The 15,960-nt window shown below is 39.9% G+C and overlaps 1 protein-coding gene and 1 non-coding gene across 8 annotated transcripts in view; one reads left to right on the top strand and one right to left on the bottom strand.

The window, feature by feature from the left end:
* The window catches only part of CNTNAP4 (contactin associated protein family member 4), a 264,366-nt gene that overhangs the window by 198,561 nt on the left and 49,845 nt on the right, over positions 1–15,960 (bottom strand). The window lies entirely within an intron of this gene.
* LOC132417348 (small nucleolar RNA SNORA2/SNORA34 family) lies at positions 14,891–15,021 on the top strand. Its single transcript, XR_009517792.1, has one exon. It is a non-coding gene; the product is annotated as a small nucleolar RNA SNORA2/SNORA34 family (small nucleolar RNA).

The following is a 15,960-nucleotide window of genomic DNA, read 5'->3' as shown; positions in this document are numbered from 1 at the left end:
TTTTGCCAGTGATACACATACATTTAGATTTTTAAAATTATCCTCAATTATTACATGTGTATTCAATGGTTTCTTTACCTCATCATGTAAAACAAATCACGTTTCGACATATGAGAGTCTGGGAGAGTTTATTGTGCCAAAATAGTGAAGACTCCAAATAGACATAAATGGACCAAACCACTGCTGCGTGGTTTGTTCCAATCAAGCGCTTTTATTTATTAATCTGATTTTAGCCTACGGTTATAAACTCGTCGTTTTGTCACTGTATCACCTAAACTGAGAGATAAACACCTTCTAAAATTATATGCCACCACTTATTCTGTATTAGAAACAATAGCACACGTTGCCCTGGCTTCACCAAGAGAAAAACCATCATATTTTGTGGAAGTGTGATCGAGTCGGTCAGGATGTGAAAGGTGGGGAAGCACAAGAAGAGGAAAAAATACATCATTTTGCTCTGTTTATCTCTATCTTATTTCTATTTGTAATGTATAATGGAAAGTTCTAAATTGTCTTTTTTGATAAGAAGCAAGTCCCACAAAGGAACCTCATTTCCACTTGAACCAATGAGGTCTTTCACACGATTGTCAGGCCACCTACCATGGTTCATGGTTCCCAGTGTATATTGATCCACTGAGTCATAAAGTAGTGCTTCCAGTTGGGAATGAGAGTTAATGCAAACTCTCTGGATCAGAAAAGATGGACCCCAAAAGCAGGTCATGCTTCTGCCTAGCCAATTTCAAATTGCTCCTGGTAATACTGTGACTCTCACCCACACCCCTGTGCCTTCCCACATACTCTGTCACCACACAGGAGAATGCAGCAACTCAAAACAGCATCCTAGCAGAAGCAGCTCAATGCATGTTCACGGTGACAGCTAGGACAACTATAAAAAAACAAATACTTTTGATAAGCAAAAGGAAAAGTCAGTTATCAACATGGATCATTCTCTTGCAATTGTTTTTGCTTTTACTATATTCTTTTTCTGAAGAATTAACATAAAGGTTAATTTGTTGGTACTGTTTGGAATGTATCTTCAGAGTTTAGAATTTTGCATTTTAATTTTTTAAGTTACCACCAAATTTTTAAAAAGATTTTTAAGAAAAATAGAGAGAGAGAGGGAGGGATAGGGTGGAAACTTCTGGAGGTGATGAATAAGTTTAGGGCTGTGATTATGGTGATGGTGTCATGGGCATATACTTATCTCCAAACTCATCAAGTTGTATACATTAAATAGGTACAGCTGTATACATATCAATCATACCTCCATAAAGTAGTTTTTTAAATTAGCAATTCATAATTTTAAGAAATATGAATGTAATATTTCCAGAGTCAGCTTAGCTTGTCAAACATAAATGTCAAGATTTTTATATTTTTATTTAAAGGTATCAATGTTTCCCTTAACAAATCATAACTGAGTAGAAGAGTATTGTGGTGTGTTAATCGCCATAGAAAAAAAGGTTTTTTTGCAAAATTATACGCAATCCTAGGATTTTAGGCTCCTTTACATAAAACACAGGAGGGACAATATAGTTGCCTGGATGTTATATTTAAGGGGACCTCCCAGATGATTTTCAGACAGAGTTTCAATACTGAATTCACGATTTACATGATTCTTCAGGGATGATGCTTTCAAAAAAAGAACAACGGCTTTTTGCTTTTGCTATTTTGACATACTGTATCTTTAGAATATCTATCTAGGTCAATAAATGAGCTGCAAATAAAACCATCAGGAAATGTTTCACGACCAAAATTCTGTCACTTAGAGCAAGTCCCTCCTTCTTTAGCTCCAGATGACACTGACTTCCTGGGTTTTTTTCCTCACTCCTCTGGCCAGCCCTTTTCAGCATCTTTCATAGAACTTCCTTTCTCTACGTTTGTTGAAAAGCTAACACAACTGTCCTCTCCTCTTTTACTTTACATTCTCAGAGGACTACATTTCTGATGCCTCTGGCTGCAATGATTAATTTTTTTTGTTTTTGGATGACGAGGCCTGATCTTTATTTTTAGCTCTGACTTTCCTTTGAAATCTGTATTCCAAATCCTGAATGCTTCCTATATATCTATTCATGGATGCCCTACAGAGATCTCAAACTCGACATGCCAAAAATGGATGTCTTACCTCCTGTCAAAACCAGATGGCCATATCATTCCCATCTTCAAGTCACCCAGACTAAAATGTGAAAATCATTTCTAATTATTCCCTTTCAATAACAGAAATTTCTACATATGTAGAAGTTGCCAGATCTGGTCAACGTCGCCTCCAAAGTGATTTTCATTGTCCCTTTTGCATTTCCTTATTCCTTAGTTTAAGTCCGTACGTCAACCACTCAGTTAAACTTATTTTCTGTATTTATTTTTAGTTATGGGAGGTACAACTTTTTTTTTTTTTTTTTTTTTTTTTTTTTTTTTTTTTTTGTGGTACGCGGGCCTCTCACTGCTGTGGCCTCTCCCGCTGCGGAGCACAGTCTCCGGACGCGCAGGCTCAGCGGCCATGGCTCACGGGCCCAGCCGCTCCGCGGCACGTAGGATCTTCCCGGACCGGGGCACGAACCCGTGTCCCCTGCATCGGCAGGCGGACTCTCAACCACTGCGCCACCAGGGAAGCCCGGGAGGTACAACTTTGAAGCAAGTAAATGAAAGCATGAAAAGGCATGAAAGCATTTGAGAGATCCTAGTGAGGCAGAACTGGCAGGCCTTGATGTCCTGTGGATAACCCCTTCGATGTTAGACGTCGGGAGGGCAAGGAGCATGGAGAGGACAAAGTTAAGGATGACAGCTTGGAAAACTTTCTGGATGGTGGTGCTGAGAGTAAAGAGTCATCAACGGAAGGGAAATCTGAAAGACGTAAAACTGAAGGAATGGGAACCCTAAGGAAGTACGAAGGACTCAATGCTGTGAGTGATTCATTGTGGAACAGAGGGGCAGGCCTTCTAGGATGATAAAAGTGAAGGAAGCGAGGCCACTGGGATTTGCATACGTTTACAGGATGTGGAGAGGAAATCAGGAAATTGTGTTCCGAGCCCGATGGCCTACCCTTCCTAAAAATCTTCAATATGTGCCTTTTAGAAAACCAATCTGTTTTTGCCATCATTCCCAGAGTTGATTTGGTAAAAGCTGGTTGAATCATTTTTCTCCTGGTTGCAAAAAGCATCCTTTTTGACACAGCATTTAATTCAACTTCAATCTGGCACTGGAGCCCCAGAAAATAGTCTATTTTTCTATGAAGTCTGTTCTCATTCTCCACAATTTCATTTGAATTATACTTATTCCTGTGCCTCTCACTCAGCCAGGACTTTGTTTCTTCCACCTCTCAGCTGCATCTCAAATACCACCTCTCCCACAGTCTCACTATAAGAACTTTGTAACATGAGATAATATAGTTTATTTATGTTTGTTAAATTAATAACTAAGAATCAAGTTTCCTATTAGAATACCACTGTCATATTTGAAACCCACTTGGCAGAAACGTTTGTGTGCTGCTGCTCAGACATGAAAATGAGGCTTGCCATTAGCTGAACTGCTATTGCTCTAATGTGGCCAAACTCAGAGCACTTGAAATAGATTAAACAGATTCTGAGATGACTTCAGAAGGTCAAAGGGCTATGAGAGTTTTGCTTTCTAGTAACAAAGTAAAATGACAGACTTTTTTAATGAGCGAAATCGACATTTCCAAGGATCTTATACTCTCTTTATGCCATTTCTTTTCTAAGACATAGTTCTGATTAATTCCCATCAATTTTTTTGGGAATATCTGAAATTGTGTCTTGAATTCCAATGAGTAAATGAATATTGGCCAATATTAATCTAATAAAGTGTCAACATAATTAAGTATCTTAAAGTTTAAATGACTGGTTTGTGTGTAGATTACAAAGTGGTCAGATTTTATATTTTTGAACAATGTAATAAACACTTTTAACAAACTCTTCTCAGACCTTTTCAAAAATAAGAAGAAGACAGAAATGAGAGGTTAAAAGTTGAATAAAGGAGAAGCTATGAAGTTTAGGATATTTCTAATTCTTAATAAAAATTATTAAGCACAAGAAACTAGAAGGTTATAAAATACCACTTTCTTTAAAGTCCCTAAATGTCATCCCTCATAACAAAGAATATAGAATTTACCTCCCTGATTATATTTACTAGTTATGCTTTTCAGTACTAGATCACATACAAACTTTTCAAACAGAGAAAAATACGGTACACAAGGAATTATCAATATCATTCTAATCCCCACCATTAATACCCACAATTTACATCCTAAAAACCTAAACCAAAATGTGATCATTATATCCATCAGCACATACATAATCAAAAGAAATGCTAGGTATATCCAGAAAAGACGAAAACTCTTGATTCGAAAAGATATATACACCCCAATGTTCACAGCAGCACCATTTACAACAGCCGAGATATGGAAGCAACTTAAGTGTCCATAGACAGATGAATGGATAAAGAAGATGTGGTACGTATATACAATGGAATACCACTCAGCCATAAAGAGAATGAAATAGTGCCATTTGCAGCAACATGGATGGACCTAGAGAATGTCATAGCAAGTGAAGTCAGACAGAAAAACAAATATGATATGATACCACTTATATGTAGTGAAAATTAATATAAATGAATTTATTGACAAAACAGAAACAGACTCCCAGACATAGAAAACAAACTTATGGTTACCAAAGGGGAAAGGGGGGATGGGGAGGGATAAATTAAGAACATGGGATAAACAGATACACTCTATTATATACAAAATAGAATAACAACAAGGATTTACTGTATAACACAGAGAACTATATTCAGTATCTTGTAATAACCTATAATGTACAAGAATATATATATATATATATATATATATATATATATATATCAATCACTTTGCTGTACCACCTGAAACTAACATAATATTGTAAATCAACTACACTTCAATTTTTAAAAAATGCTAGGAATGACTCTGGATCTGCTAGCTATGAATAGAAATTGCTGATGTATTCTACAAGGTACTAAGTACGTCACTGTTCTAACTCATTTGATTCTCACAATAAGCCTAAGTGATAGAAACTATTATTTTTCCCATTTTAGCCATGAAGAGACTGAAGCAAGGGGAGGTAAAGTCACTTGTGAAAGGTCACAGAGCTGCAGTAAATCAGGAAAAACCCTAAACACGGTCCTACTTCAGAGCCTATTCTTTGTCACTTACGATAATGGCTTCCACCTTCATGAACTTTATCTTTTATGAAAGAAGATGACACATCAGCAGGTGATACACATTATATGAGGAACTGAATATACACTAAAGAAGTTTAGGATAGGGCAACTGCTGGCTGAGTGATAAGGGGAACAGAAACATTTCATTCAGGTTCTAGGGTGGGATTTTGAAAGGTCAAAATGAAGGATTGGAGCTTCCCTGGTGGCGCAGTGGTTGAGAGTCTGCCTGCCGATGCGGGGGACACGGGTTCGTGCCCCGGTCCGGGAGGATCCCACGTGCTGCGGGGTGGCTGGGCCCGTGAGCCGTGGCCGCTGGGCCTGCGCGTCCGGAGCCTGTGCTCCGCGGCGGGAGTGGCCACAGCGGTGTGAGGCCCACGTACCGCAAAAAAAAAAAAATGAAGGGTTGGAGCCTTCGGAGCAGAGGAATGACTTGAGGGCAGACAGGTGCAAGGCACGTTTTTCAGGATGGCAGTAATGGACTGAAGGGAGTGAGGGGGCATGGAGAGGGCCGTGGTCACTACGGCAAGAAAGGAGAGTGGAACCAGATTGTAGGAAGTCTTTCATTCAAAGCTAAGAAAACTGTCAAACTCTCAGCTCCTGAGGACCACCTAGTGTGTGTTTTCTGTTTGGCACACATGTGGATCACCAGTTTTAGATAACTTGACAAATAGAAACCATCCACAATTCTAAATGTACAGAATAAACAATATGTTAAGGTCACTAATAATAGGCATGGTTCTTCATATTCTTTTACAAGAAGATGGTATTTGCAATCTTTTACCAAGCTATACCCAGGCTGATGGATAGTTTGGTCTGTATGGGAAGCTTCCACAGTGAGTTGGTTTAACTATCAATCTTGATATTTACTGAAGAAAAAAAAAAATCTTAACTTATACACCACTGAGAAAAACAGATGTCGTGAATATACAAATTAACATATTCACGGATTTAGTTTTCTGAGCAACAAACAATCAAGCACTGGGAACATGTCAACCTCTTTTGGTTCATGTCTTCTGCAACTGAGTCCAACTTTAAAAAGCAATTTTTGTATCTTTCCCCCTGACATCATTACATCTTGCCTCACGAGAGGTAAGTCCCGGTAAGTAGTATGCCAGAAAGTGTTTAAAAACTAGTTCTCTGTGGGGAAAAGTCCTGCTTTACAGCATTTGTCAGTTCCTGTGGTGTAAATGCTCCCTGCACGGCAGATTTCAGGCTCCCCATGTGACAATGCTGAGTTGGGAAGAGCCGCTCTCCCAGGCCGGCAGGTTACTGACCATATCTCAGATAAGCTACTTGAGCACAGCAGGTGGAATCACAGTAGAGTTATGAATTTCTCAGTTACAGCCTTAGGTACGAAAAATGCATTTTTTCCTAACTCAGTCTAATTTTCTCTCTTGAGCTCCTATTCTGTCCAAATGTAGATGTAGAAAATCAATGTAGATGTAGAAAATCAATCTAATCATTTCAGAGAAACTCAGTCCAGTTCATGGATTTCTCAGTCAATTCAGGATTTTCTCTCTGTCACCTTCAGCTTCGAAATGCTTGCAGGGATCTGCCTCCCTTCCTGCCGACGCTGGGCGCAGTGGAGACCGGGACCACTCTTTCTCCGTGTTTTGTGTGGGCGGTCAAGCAGCTTCCACTCTGCACCTAGGTGACTGGTTGCAGATTAGTTGGGACATGCCTTTGTCACAACATTCTGATGCTCGTCCTCCCATCCCTGGTGTGACGCTTTGCCCACACCCACCACTTCACGCCCTAACTTCTGCATCCATTCTTGGTGCCCACAGCAGCTCCTGGTTCCCCTCACATGCCATCCGGGGCTGACGTGGGGACTGTCACACCACCGTCTCTGCAGTGCAGCAGCAGGATGATTTAGTGACTTCTCTTGGGGTGGGCGATCTCCTCTCTAAGCACCCTTTCGCATACAGACACCTGAGTGTGAATGAAGGGTTCTGTCAAGTTTCCTACTATGGACTTAGTTTGAGGACAGGACTTCAGGGAAAATGATCCCTCACACTTGCTTTCTCACGTCTCTTCCCTCAGTGGGGTATGGGGAAAAGGAATTCCTTTAGGCTGGTCATTTCCCCTTTCAACTCGTTTATATTTTAGATCTAAAAGGTCCCCACTTAACTTTGTTTCCAAGCTGGGCAGCGACCATCCTTTCCCTTAAGCCATGAGTGGCATGTGCCTACCTGCGCTGAGAGGGGAAACGAAGGACCAGTGGGGAGGTCATGTCTATTTCTGCTCCCCCCATCACCCCACATAGAGAAATAGCCACTGACGCAATTATTATAGTCATTAAAAATGCTCATATTTCATCCTTCATTAGAGGAATTTATGTGCTCACCTTTCCCAACATTAACCAGTTTACTTTCATGCAAAAAACCCTCCCAAAAAAACAGAAACTACTGCCCACTTTTTTGCACAACACAATAAAAAGAACCCCCCAACCCCTCACTTCCCAGCAACCTTGGTTTGGTAAGACAGTCACACTGAGATCTGTGACTATCTGCCCGCTCTCCTCTGTGAACAAGGTTTCTTGTATCCATCCAGGGCCACCTCAGTCCAGTTCCACTGCATCTTCCAATCTGCAACGTGCACCAAATGATCCAGAAGACAAGGAAAAGTGCTGTCTCCTGCAGTATGGGTCACCGAGGCTAACCAGATTCAAAGACTGATGAGTCCTTTGCGCTTACGTAGGCAGAAGCAAGATTAAAACTCAAATCAAAGTGGTTCTCACGTTGAAGAAAGCAGGAGTCGACTAGTATTTTCTCATATTTACTCCTCCACATCCAGAACCACTGGAAAAATCTAGGTTGTTATAGTGTCTTTTGAGAGAGGAATTTTGCAAACAGTTTATTCTACTTTGCTCCCCAAGCATAATATTAATAATGAGATGGGGTTTTGCTCTTAGGAGTGCAACTTTGATGCATATCAAATTCATAACATTCACACTAGAAGACACTAGTTTAGATCCGTTTTACAATCTGTAACTCTTTATTGATAGTCTCTACTTGTTGAGACACCATGCTCCTGGTTTCTTTTGGCTCTCTGAGCATATGTAAGAGAGACAATTTAAAGTCTTTGTCTAGTAAGTCCAAAGTCTACCCAGTGGTTTTCTTATTTAGATGACTGTATGAAATCACCACATTTAAATATGCACATATCCCAACTTCTATGATTTAATCTTTGTACTAAAATCATGGTCACTACTCATATTTATGATGTTCTATATTTATTAGATTTGTAGAAGAAATATAAGTAATAACACACAAATTAAGCAAAGATAGGTTAGTTAACAGAAACTATACAGACATGCCTCAGAGATATCGGGGAATAAAAACCACCACAATAAAGCAAATATCACAATAAAATGAGACACACACATTTTCTGGTTCCCAATGCATATAAAAGTTATGTTTACACTATACTGTAGTCTACTAAGCATCGCATCTTTTTAAAAATGTACATACTTTAATTTAAAAATGCTTTATTACTAAAAAATGCTATCATCTGAGCCTTCACTGAGTCATAGTATTAACATCAAGATCACTGATCACAAATCACCATAATAAATTTGTTAATAATGAAAAAGTTAGAAGTATTGTGAGAATTACCAAAATATGACACAGAGACACAAAGTGAGCAAACGCTGTTGGAAAAAATGGTAATAATAGACTTGCTCGACGACACAAGGCTGCCGCAAACCTTAAGTATGTAAAACCACGATTCTCTGCAAAGCACAATAAAACAAGGTATGCCTGTACTCTGTTAGTGAATTGCAGGCAATTCATACATTCTTACACTTCAATCTGTGAAAAGTTTTTAAGTATTTTTTATTCCTTTTTCCTTGAAACTACCAAATTATCTGCTCAACCACTGCATAAGATTAGCTGGACTTCGGAAAGCACGTTCAGAAACACCTATACATGCAAGGGAGGTAGGACTGAAAGTCTTAAGTAGGCAAAAAACAAGGTCACAACTGTGCTTTAAATTTTATTTTTATTGAGGAAAGCCTCAAAGTTGCATGACTTCAAAATTGCAAGGTTATTAAAATAACCTTGGTTAGAAATCCAAAAACTGCATTAGGGTAGTAGCAATGGAAACCCCCCCCCACCCTGCTCCAAAAAAAAAGAGAGTGTAAGAGAGACAGATTGCAAACCACAAATACACAGGATTTATCATCTTCAGGAGGAGGGATCAAGGGAGAAATAAAAGGTGATTCTAAGAATGTTAAGCCATGGTGATTAAGATAACCACCAGGAATCAGAAAAGACAAATAATTACAAGCAGAAGCTGGTTTAGATGTGATATATTTAACTTAAGTCTTCTGTTGAGCTTTTTTGTGAAGACAAGACATCTAGCAGGCAGCTGGAAAATTCCAGCAGGCAGTTGAAAATACAAGATAGGAGATTGTTAGACATGTTTCTCCTCTAGCACAAATGTGGGAGGTGTCTGCACAGGCCTCCTCCTGAGGCCCTGGCAGTGGACCAGCTCATTCAGGGAGGGCATGCACAATGCCAAGGTCAAAGACAAGGCTTTGGAAAAACCCACATAAACATTGTCATTTTGGCATGGAGTCTCTGATCTTGTTTTTCATTTTTATACAGATATTTTTATATAGTCTATTAAGTCAGTTGTATTTTATATGGCCAATTTTACAGTCAATTTTATGTGTCCCTTTTCTTTTGTTGTTAATATTCATGATATGTCAGTTTTTTAAAAAAGGACTCAAGGGAAAAGGTAAGAGAAGAATAACAAATAATCATCAAATCACAGAAATGTGATTTTAGGCCAGCTTTCTACTTACATTATTGGACCTTTAAGGATCTAACAGTTCCCACTGAGGGAGAAAATCTCTGATATAAAGTCCTATTTGAGAAGAAACACAGAGAAGTCCTTCTAAAATCATGTAGTTTTTGTATATCTTTTCCCATGGAATTACATCTGAAGGGCAGCCTTCAAAAGGATTACAGTTAAAAATCAGATGAGATAATTTATGGGAACAGATTTTAATTCGCAGAACTATTAGAGAGACAGACAGACAGACAGACATGTAATATATGAAGTGACGTCAGTAAGGTGGCAGAATAGGAAGTCTCCCACTCATACACCCCCTCAGCAACAATAACCTGGCGGCCATCCACGGACAGAAGCCCCTTTGTGGGAGCTTTGGGATCCAGCCGCAGGCCCAGAGAAGTCTTGCCCCGCCCAGGGACCCACCCGGAGACACGCCTGACGGCACCCCCTGGAGGTAGGCCCACTGATTTTAATCCAAAAGGAGATTCTGAAACAGTCCTGTAACTAAGCCCCAGCCCTCCCAGCTGCAGTTCAGCGGCTGGGCAGCAGCCAATGTTGGTGTGACTGCAGATCTTAAAGTAGCCCCAACACCTGGCCCCAGGCCCTCGCAGCTGCGGTTAGGGAGCAGTCTTGCCAGGATACACGTCATCCCTGCCCCCAGAGGTAGGCCCTCAAACCTTAGTCTGACTATGGATATAGAAGTGGTCCTGGAACCCAGCTCCACACCCTCTCAGCTGCAGACCAGGAACAGTCCTGCCCACTCAGGGACGTGGAGGGAGACACACCCACCCTGAAGTGGCCCTGTAACTGGGCTCCAGCCCTTCCCGGCCACAATCCGAAAGCAGTCCCACCTGCCCTGGGACGTGGTAGGAGACATGTGCCTCCATGCCCCTGAAGGCAGCAGGCCTGCAGACCTCGTCCCAGCTATGGACCCTGAAGCACCCCTATGAATCAGTTCTGGCTCCTCTCAGACACAGTCTGGGACTAAACCTGCCTGCCCAGGGACCTTCCCACTGATGCTTCTTCAAATGCACAGACAACAGCGCAAGGCTACTTAGATCACGAAAAATCAGGCAAACATGACACCACCAAAGGACACTAATAAACTTCCAGTAATTGACCCCAAAGAAATGAAGGTCTCTGGCCTAACAATTCAAAATAATCATCTTAAGGAAGCTCAATGAGATACAGATAACTAAACAAAATCAGGAAAGCAATGTATGAATAAAATGAGAAGCTTAACATTTCCAAGCAGTCTTTTGATGAGATGCAGCTCAGAACTTTCCCCCTTGAGGACAAAGGTGGAAGATTTTATACATCAGTTCTCATCTTCTGTCGGTCAAGGTAGCCTCACAGTAGGCAATAGTGCCCATACCCCACCATCAGAATTTATGGTGCCCAGTGGATTCCCTGGAAGCAGATCATCCCTCAGCATCAGAGGAGCCACAGGGCAGGAAGCTACAGGTAAGTGGTACCACCCAATGTGAGACCCTGTTACACCTGTGGGAAGTTGAACTTGGTCCTGGTTGGAGAAAGAGGTGGGGCTGAGAAGATGTGTTGCCTAAGAGGTGTCCAACACACAACAGCACATCTGTAATTATAATAGTCTCTAATATGAGTGAATACAAAAAAGATGGTCTTCTACTGTTAGCTATAGTCACACTTCCGCTCCATCCTCTCCTAGGTAAGATGCTCAAGATACTTATGCATGGATCAGACAAGAAAGCTCTAGGCCCTGCTTTCACTGTTTCTCTGGTTATGCAACCCACCATGCTTTCAGAACACATGCGCACCCCAGCCGAGAGAGAGCATCTCAGGCGGAGGCCAAGCCCGACCCCCTTCACACATGTATGCCAATATTTTGTTCACGAGAGAGAGTGGCTTTTAACTTTCCTTCCTTGTTTGTCCTTGACAGGGTTTGGTATCAAGGTTATGCTGGTCTCATAGAAAGAGCTGGGGAGTATTTTGACTTTTTTTCTGTCCTCTGGAAGAGAATGTGTAAGATTCGAGTCGTAGCTCCCTTAAAAGTGTTTGGGAGAATTCACCTGTGAACCCATTTTAGCCTGGAGTTTTCTGTTGGAGCGTGTGAATTACGGATTTACTACTTTTACCTGACAGAGGAATATTTAAATTTTATTTAATTTCTTGGGCACAATTTTTCAGGCTGCATTTTTCAAATAATTTGTTCAATTCATTTAAATTTTCACAATTATTAGCAGGACGTCTGTTAAAATATCCTCTTATTATGTTTTTGTCTTACTGACTGTCTATATCGCATGTTTTCTATTTCATTGATTGATGTACCGTTCTTTTATTCCTTTCCTTTTCCTTACTTTGGGTTTAATCTGTTGCCCTTTCTAATTTCTTGAGAAACTGAATAAGTAGGCAATGGATGGGTTATTAATATTTAGCTTTCCTTCTTCTGTATTATGTGCAGTTAAGGTTATCAATTTGATCTAAGCTGCATCTCACAATTCTGACCTATAGTATTTTGTTATCAGTGAGTTTAAACGTTCCCTAATTTCCACCGAGATTTCTTTTTGAGAAGTGTGTTAATTAAATTCCACACCTTTCTGCGTTTTTAAGTATTTTTTAATTATTGATTTCTAGCTTAATTCAACTGTACTAGGGCACCTGCTCTGCATGATATAAATCCTTTGAGATTTGTTGAAACAATTTTTATGGCGCCAAATAAATGTAAGTAAATATTCTAGGTACTCTGGATAAGAACGTGTGTTCTGCAGTATTTGGAGGCAGAGGTTTATATATGCTACTCATTATATAAATATAAATTACATATGTAAATATTTTGTCAAATTTGTTAACTGCTGTTAAAATCTGTATTTCCACTGATCTTTTCTTTGGCATACTTCTTAAATAAACTACAGAGAAAGAAATATTAAAAACCTCTATGCTTAGTGTTTCAATCTGTAATGTCTATTTCTCCTATTATTTCTGTCCATTTTTCTTTCTGTATTTTGAGGCTCTGTTATTTCATGTAGAAAATGTCAGACTCACTATATGGTATTTCTTTTTTCTCCAGGATCTTTGACCCTGAAGGCCTGGCTATCTTGGTTTCTCTCAGGTATCTTCAAGCGGTTAACACTTTCTAGCTGGTTTACTTCTTTATAGAAAGGCAGCTAACTGTTATGGGCTGAGCGCGTCTCCACCCCTACCTCCCAAATTCATACACTGAAGCCATACACCGCAATGTGATGGTATTTGGGACCTTGAAGAGGTGGTTAGGTTTAGATTAGGTCTTTAGAGTGGGACCCCCCCTGATGGATTAGTGACCTTATAAGAAAAGGAAGACAGATCTTTCTCTCCTTCCCCACATGCAAACACCAAGGAAAGGCCACGTGAGCACACGGCAGGAAAGAGGCTGCCGCGAGCCAGGACAGCCTCTCGCCAGGAACAGAATCTGCTGACACCCTGATCTTGGGCTTTCCAGCCTCCAGAACTGTAAGAAAAAAATGCCTGTTGTTTAAGCCACCTCGTTTCTTGTATTTTATTATAATGTCTAAAGCTAGGGTTTAGACTAGAGTTCAAACACTAACTTTTCTATATTATTCACACAGCCAGCCACCTTGCTAGCCACCTTGCCAGTTCCTTTAACGGGAGGTAAGACAAAGCCTTAGGTAAAGTTTTATCATCCAGAGTTTCCTGGGAGACCAGGCTGTGTGTGGGACTTCACTTCAAGTTGCTTTCTTCCCCTTGCTAATCCGGCTTCTTATACTCCCTCTCTGTCTTCTCCTGGGAACCATCCCCTAATAAACCTTTAGCACCACAATTGTTGGTCCAGGGTGTGCTTTTGGGAGAACTCAACCCAATACATCACCCAACTGCATACTCACTGTTTATTTTCACTGTACCTACATGTGAAATTTTCCTCCTCAACAGAATGAAAAATATTAGATATACACAAAGAAGTGTAACCTATATATTAATGATAATTTTGAATTTTATGAATGTATTTTAACTGACTAAATTTAAGTTCCTGTATCAATTTCAATAGGTTCATATTTATAACTTGAATTCCCATATTTTATAACAGCTGAAGACATTTCCTAAGCCAGGCACATTCTGTGTCTTCTAGTTTGAGAGGACTTAGAAGGACAGTCTGCCTTAAGATTCTCCCCTTCCTCTTGAAAAGCCATCAATGTCACTCACTCACATGCTTTGAAAATCTCCATTATTAGAGTGAGTCAAAAGGAAAAGAGATGGTACCTATAGAATATTATAAACAAAAAGAGTACATTGTCATACAATTTAGAGATCCCCAAATTCAACCCCATACTTTTACAGGAAAGGAAAAAAAGAGAGGAAATGTCTTTTCCCCAAGACCACCCACAATTTAGTATTATAGCCTAGGTTTTGTGATTCCAAAACCAGCATTTTTTACCGCTATAAATTACTTAGGATCAGCTACATGGCACACTCACTGGGCTTACATTATCAAACTGATTTAGAGCTGAAGAAAGCATGGTACAGGGCAGACAAGGAAAATAAAGGGTAAGACTGAGGGAGTAGCAAGAAGAGATCAGAAGAGAGTAGAACATGTTCTTAAGGAAGAGGGCCCAGAAGGGAGAGCTACATCCAAAGTAAGAGAGAACCAAACATTCAGGAGGACAATCGCCTCTGGCATTAAATCAAATGAACTGATAGAAGAATAGAAGTGATTCTATATTAATCCCAGAAGTGAGAGCAAACTCTCCTATACTTTAATGAATAGAGTGCAAGGGCTTCCCTAGTGGCGCAGTGGTTGAGAGTCCGCCTGCCGATGCAGGGGACACGGGTTCGTGCCCGGGTCCGGGAGGATCCCACATGCTGCAGGGCAGCTGGGCCCGTGAGCCATGGCTGCTGAGCCTGCGCGTCCGGAGCCTGTGCTCCGCAACGGGAGAGGCCACAGCAGTGAGAAGCCCGCGTACCGCAAAAAAAAGTCTCTTTTTATGGTCTATTGGCCATTTCAGAACTTTGGAAATGTAATGGTCAATTCATTAGAAAGAAACATCTAAGTCGTTGGTGATAGATATGGGCTAATACTTATTTGTAGTTGATTAATACTGGGATTCCAAAATTTTGAGATCCCTGATTTAACTCATTCATTAGAATTATAATGCTGTTGAATCCAATTACTACAAAAAAATTGTTGAGGATCCAAAAACAGTCAGATGATTCTGAACTGTGAGCTTTCTTCGAATATTATCCTTTGTATGGTCAGGGCCCTGACTTGTGTATTTTAGACTTCATTCAAATAGGAAACTTACATTTACTATTGGGCTGTAAAATTTTTTGAGTTGTATACTGAACTGTGAAAGTGCATCTATATTATGGACATTGATTGAGAAAGTTACTTTCACAGTAAGTGCACCATTTAAATATGGTGATCTTCATCATATGAAAGGCATAAATCCTGCTGGATTTCATTTGCCTGGCAAGATATACAAATATTTGGAAAGTAAAATGTATTTTCTTTAATAGGAAGGGAAGGAAGACTTCCTTGCTCTTTTGAAAGGAAAATTGATTTTTGTCTATTCTGCTTATTAAATATTTTACCAATTTATTAATTATTGTAACAAATGTCTGCCCTTAATATATAAAATTCTTGTGCAGAGTAATTAAAAACTAAAGATAAATGCTAAAAAAAAAAATTCTTTGACCCTGCTTTGCTCTATAATTAATCAAGAATAAAAAGACTCTTTTACCAGAGTTATGAGGATGCCTGAATTTTGAGATTACCTTTGTATAAATCAAAGTATATATTTGGCCTGTGAGGTTTGCTAAAGTGGGGTTAATTGGCAGGACATACTCTGAAACTGTTTAACGTTCTCTTGGGACCGTGCTTTTGTAATTCTTGTGGTTACACCACAGTGCCGTGATCATTTTCAATAAAGCCAAAACCACTTCAGTATTATCCCTATTCTTCCAAAAGAAAGCTAGAGAATTAAAGCA

This window comes from Delphinus delphis, chromosome 20 (assembly GCF_949987515.2).
Source record: "Delphinus delphis chromosome 20, mDelDel1.2, whole genome shotgun sequence".
In the NCBI taxonomy this organism is placed as follows: domain Eukaryota; kingdom Metazoa; phylum Chordata; class Mammalia; order Artiodactyla; family Delphinidae; genus Delphinus; species Delphinus delphis.
Note: the sequence above shows the minus strand (reverse complement) of the source record. Positions and strands in the feature narration are given on the sequence as shown.